This window comes from Nannobrachium achirus, assembly GCF_963921795.1.
Source record: "Nannobrachium achirus genome assembly, chromosome: 1".
Taxonomy (NCBI): Eukaryota; Metazoa; Chordata; class Actinopteri; order Myctophiformes; family Myctophidae; genus Nannobrachium; species Nannobrachium achirus.
The window spans coordinates 30942866-30948865 of NC_137810.1; the positions used below are offsets into that span (position 1 = coordinate 30942866).

Below are 6000 nucleotides of genomic sequence, written 5' to 3' on the forward strand. Positions count from 1 at the left end.
ATTAGAATGACACCTGCTGTACCCAGAGGGCTCGTCCCCCAACCATATACCACCTGCTATGTTCATGGCAAGTTGGCCTGTAATTAACCGTACTGTATCAGTTATTGGATGTCATTCTGTATGAGTGTGTCTGTATGTCTGTGTGTGCATCGGTGCATGCCGGTATGATAGCATACACATGCTTGCACTTACTGAGTGTGTGTGTGTGTGTGTGTGTGTGTGTGTGTGTGTGTGTGTGTGTGTGTGTGTGTGTGTGTGTGTGTGTGTGTGTGTGTGTGTGTGTGTGTGTGTGTGTGTGTGTGTGTGTGTGTGTGTGTGTGTGTGTGTGTGTACAGTATGTGTGCTCTGCAGTGGTGACATCTCTATTAGCTCAGTTTTGCCATGCCTGGGGGCTTGGAGAGTGACATTATGGCTCCCAGTTGCCCCATATCTACCCTCTGTTCTACTGGGACACACACACACGCGCGCACACACACACACACATATACACATACACTGTCTCTCTCTCACACACATACACATATACACTGTGTCCTCCACATGCACATACAGATGCACACACACACACACACACACACACACACACACACACACACACACACACACACACACACACACACGCACACACACACACACACACACACACACACACACACACACACACACACACACACACACACACACACACACGCACATCTACCACCCTGATTTTAATTTCACACTCCAGCAGTCACCATGGCTGACGGATGACTCTCTCTGACAAAAAAAAAGGAGGGAGGGGGGGGGGTCTTCGAGAGACGTAGAGAACGAGGGATGAAGGCGGTGCAGAAGGAGGGTTTGGGGAGGGGGGGTTAGGTAGGTAGGTATTCCACAACGTTTCGATTGGCTGCTGAGACCGTCCCGCGCCGGTGGGGAGGTCTGAATGTGTGTGTATTCGGTGTGTAGCCTGTTAGAATGCTTTTAGAGAGCGTGAGATCTAGACAAGAGAGGAAACTCTCCTAAAGCCACATCTGGAGGCGTCCCTCACCACCCCCTCCCCCTCTCAAAATCCTCCACGTGAGAGAAAACGGGATAACGACTCGGAGAGCGAAGATGACATCACTCGTTAGGCTGTAATTGCCTCGGGTTTGTTTTTGTTTGGGGCAGCATTGTTATTTTGAGGGGGCGAGCCAGCAGAAAGGTGGCAGGTGGAAGCAACGCACGGCGGACAGGATGAGGCAGTGAGGCTGAGGCGGACGGAAGGGTCGGACGTACCTCTCTACGTCGTTTTATGGGATCCCCGCGCTTTCTTTCTCGGAGGGGGGGCGGCGAAGCCATGTCTTGCGTCTCGTGGCAGAGGAGGTGGGAGGAGGAGGAGGCGGTGCTGATGAGGAGGAGCGAGTGGAAGGTGTTGACGCACGGCTGGCAGCAGGAGGACCAGGCCAACGGCAACTTTACAGTTGAGTTCCGTTTCCCGTCGTTTCGGTCGAGCGGCGTCCGCGCTGTAACGTGATTTGTTTACTTGAATGGTGAATTATATTGCAAAGTTGTGAAATGTGATGTTTGGGATGAGGTGTTTGGAATTAGACTTGAGGACAGGTACAACGACAGTATACCTACTGAAACAAAAAGTAGTAGCTCAGTACCGATGAAAACATAAACAATTATTTCTGCTTGTCCTGTCAATATTCTGGATTTAGGGTAGTAAGTAATGGCTAGAGATATTAACGCTAGAGATATTAACACACCCCTATTTTGAAACTTAAGTCTACTTCTCTCCAGGCCCGGGTTAAAATAACATTGTGTAGCCATTTAAATTGGTTTAAAAGTTTACATTTCAGAAAGTTTATTAAACAAGGAAACACCAAACTTTCTCCAAGTTCTACAGCAAACTAATAAGTTTGGATAAGTTCATTGATTGGTTTTGGATCCTTAGATACTGTATGACAATGTGTCTCATGTGATTTATTTATAGGCCTATTGATTGGAACAATAAGATTGGAGTAAATTGTATGATGCTGTACTCATTTTGTAATAATATTGAGACTTCTACAACTATTTTCAGGACTTATTAGAATCAGAATGAAATGTTTTTTTTTACTTCCTGTATAGTCCTTACTGTGTCTGGAAGGTTTTGTTTGGGCAATAGTTTTAGGGGCATACATTGTAGGTTTTTCAGGCTGTACCATTTGAGCCAAACATTTAGAAGAGAGTGATCTGAAGTGGGACTTATTTCCTCCTATGGCTTAATTGAAATGAATGAACAGCCTTCACTATGAGCTGAAAAGTCATTCATCAAGTCATTCATTCATAACAGCAAAAGGATCAACTGAAGCTCACCAAGTTCCTTGTATTTGAGCCTATGAAACTTCTCCTTGTAGTCTTGTCACAAATGCGAAAGTAGTTGATTTACAATTTAGGTTAAATGTATTTTCTTTGTACGGTCGGAGAGGCATAAGCTGACAATACGCTAGCATCAGTTATGTGTATACCTGTCTACCCTTGACACCAAAATACATGTAATAACAGAAGCTTTTGGAGTACAAACTACCCTTGTACCCGTGTTAAGACATTAGTCTTTTGATTAACACTCCTGTTCTAAATACAAGTGTCTTTGATCGTGTCCTTTTGTCTTAGCTCTCACCTCTCGCTGCAGCCTCAGTCCTCCTCCCGCCCGGATCATCCATTCCTCTTATCCCGCCATCCATTCCTTCATCACCCCATGTCACGACCCCATTACAGAGCCCACAGGAGTCCAGCTCATCTCTCCTCTGTTCCCCTCTGTTTCTCTGTCTTCTCTTCCCCCTTCACCTCTCCTCCACCTCTCTCTGTTCTTCTCTCTCTTCCGCTCTCCTCCTCGCCCTCCCCTCCCCACCATCCATCCATTCCAGTCTGGGGGGGTGAGTGACCTGCCTGGCTATCACCATGGTAACCCCCATCCAGGCCGGCCCTGGGAAGCCCCCATTACACCCCTGTAGGTCACCTGAGGGTAGAGAGCCAGGGAAGACGGAGTGTCAGCCATACTGCTAACTCAGCTCTGTCTATCTGTTAAAGACGGTGTCAGTGGAGCCCAACAGGGCTGCACATCTCTCACTCTGTCAGCTGGGTTGTTGAACTGGAGGGTTCTGACAGATGGTTTCTGAGAGCCAACTAAGACCCAAGCTGTATGTGGTCTACAGTGAGACCACAGCAACTTGCTGCAGTCCCACTGTAGACCAGTGGTTCTTAACCTTTTCAGGCCGCGACCCCCATAATAATCAGATTTAAACTGGAGACCCCCCACCCTGACCAGCACTAAGAGTTGAGACATTACATTTTGTATAACACGGTTCTATTGTGAAAATAGCAGATCTACATGCTCACAACGCCTCGCAACGCATTATTTTTCACAATTTCTGCCTCTAATATTTGACAATTTGTCCCATGTTTAATTTGTCATTTTAGAGGTATTAAAAGTCCTTAAATTGTAGAGAGGGCGAGTGCCAAAGTGCGTAAATTGTCAAAAAAATATTCCCGACCCACAGGTTGAGAACCACTGCTGTAGACCACTACTGAGGTTTGCAGTGGCATCGGTTCCGACTGTGTTACTCTAAAATCAACTTTAAACGCATGAAACGGCAGAAGAATCACTTCTTGGAGCAAATCAACTTTAAACGCATGAAACGGCAGAAGAATCACTTCTTGGAGCTAAATCCGAATAGTTAATGTAGCCTATAACAAAGGGAAATATACAATATACATTTCATATACGGTATATTATTTTTTGTATGCTACCCCACCTCTACCTCCCACGCCAAGATTGTAAAGAGTTGTGGCTGTGTTTGAAAGGCAGAAAATCATTGCGCACATGCATATTAACACATGTTAACACATTCTTTATATTCTCATGTGGGACATTTACCCTATGCAGTGTGGAACTGTCTGGCTCTTTCTCTCACACACACATGCTCGCACACGCACGCACACACACACGCACACACACACGCACACACACACACACACACACACACACACACACACACACACACACACACACACACACACACTCACACACACACCGAGATTGGTTAATTAGCCTCTGCACAATGTGAGCCAGTCCCTTAGCTGTCCATTACTCAATGATCACTGACTTATACAGTCGGTGCACAGTGCACACATGTTCCCTGTGTGCACACGCACACGCACACGCGCGCGCACACACACACACACACACACACACACACACACACACACACACACACACACACACACACACACACACACACACACACACACATTATATATGCACAGCCAGATGCATATACAGTATTTAGCGCGCACACACACACAAACCATCTCCAGTGCTTTGGCGCTTTCATTACCGTTATAAATTATTCAGGGTCTGATTGGGGCCCCCAGGGCCTGGCTCGTGCCCGGCTGTCTGTCTGTCAGCACGCCTGTCATCATGTCTCTATTAGCCACACACACACACACACACACACACACACACACACACACACACACACACACACACACACACACACACACACACAGCACACACACAGCACACACACAGCACACACACGTTGGCCCGGCCCATGCATTGTTTATTAACCAGCTCATGGATCTCCATTATGCAGCTGTGACACATACAGTCAGAAGGGCCTGCTTTGAGAGCACACGTATACAGTACATCAGTGGTGGAAAAAGTACTCGCATATCTCACTACCTTAATCAGAATGCGTACCAGCCAGCATAGTGGGTTTGTCGACTCCTTTGTTGCTTTGTCCATCTGTTAACTCCGCGTCCAGCAGTTGTTCAGTTGTCTAAAAAACCTAATACAAAAATCAGTAATGCTTCTTCCTCGCTGACCAACTATTTTTCCACCTTTCAGATGTGTCTCCTCATAATCACAAAATGTTAAAAAATGTTCCCCCAAATATTGGTTTGTAGGCAGTGCATGGCCGGGCCTAGGTTGCCTGGGGTGCCACACAGGGCTAAAGTGGTTAATGTATGTTTTATAATATTTTAATTTACATCTGCAAAGTAACTTAGCCTCCTGAGTTTTGAACATTTTAGGAACTTTAAAAATGCATGTTTAATAAAGGCATATAAATGCCTTAATGGCCCGGCTCCCCCTCCTCTTATGGAATTCATTTATAAGAAGAGGAACATGGGACGTGGTACAGTTTACAGTTTAGGCATTTAGCAGACGCTTTTAATCCAAAGCGACTTACAATAAGCAGATACAACACCAGATCAATATCCAGGGGAGACTGTGATGAATTTAGAAAAACTACCTTTAGTCAAAATGTTCTCTCCATAAATGGAGGTAAATAATGAAACCAGCTCCCTGCCACAATTAGAGAGATCCCCACATTTAATGCTTTCAAAAGTGAGTTGAATGAAGCATTGGTTAAAACATTCACAAACATGTAACCATCTATAAGTAAAGAGTTGATGCCTGCATGATTTAGTCTGTCAGGTTAGTCTTTCCTGTATGGTTTTTAACTGCTTATTTTTGGCAGTAGGCACTTTGTCGCACTTGGCACACTGTTGCGCCAAGCACCTTGTTTCTGCTGTGTTGTTTGTTCTCCCTGTTTTGTCTGTTTACTGTTCTTTTGTTTTGTCTTTGTTTTGTTTCCTGTTTTACGACGGATGGAAATTAGCCTTAGCTAACTCCTACACTCCTTACACTGAGAACATATGTATATATTCTTTGCAATATGTCAATATCTCTGTGTTCATGAACTGGTACTGTCCTGTCCAAATAAACAAATAAAGTAAAAGTAGTAACTCAAAGTTTTCAAATAATTGTATTGGAGTAAAAGTTCAACATTAGGATCTGAGATGTAGTGGAGTAGAAGTAAAAGTATTGGAAATTGAAAATACTTAAGTAAAGCACAAATTACTTCAAAAATGTACTTAAAGCTATACTGTGTAAGTTCAACTAGTGGTCAGTAGCGGTATTGCTTTTTTCGGCCGTTTTTCGGCCGGAGTCGTCGCGGACCACCGCCGCGGACCACCGGAGCGGCGCCGCAA

The 6000-nt window shown here is 45.1% G+C and overlaps 1 protein-coding gene across 3 annotated transcripts in view; it reads left to right on the top strand.

The window, feature by feature from the left end:
• Nucleotides 1-6000, top strand: part of mast2 (microtubule associated serine/threonine kinase 2) — a 237522-nt gene that overhangs the window by 199284 nt on the left and 32238 nt on the right. The window lies entirely within an intron of this gene.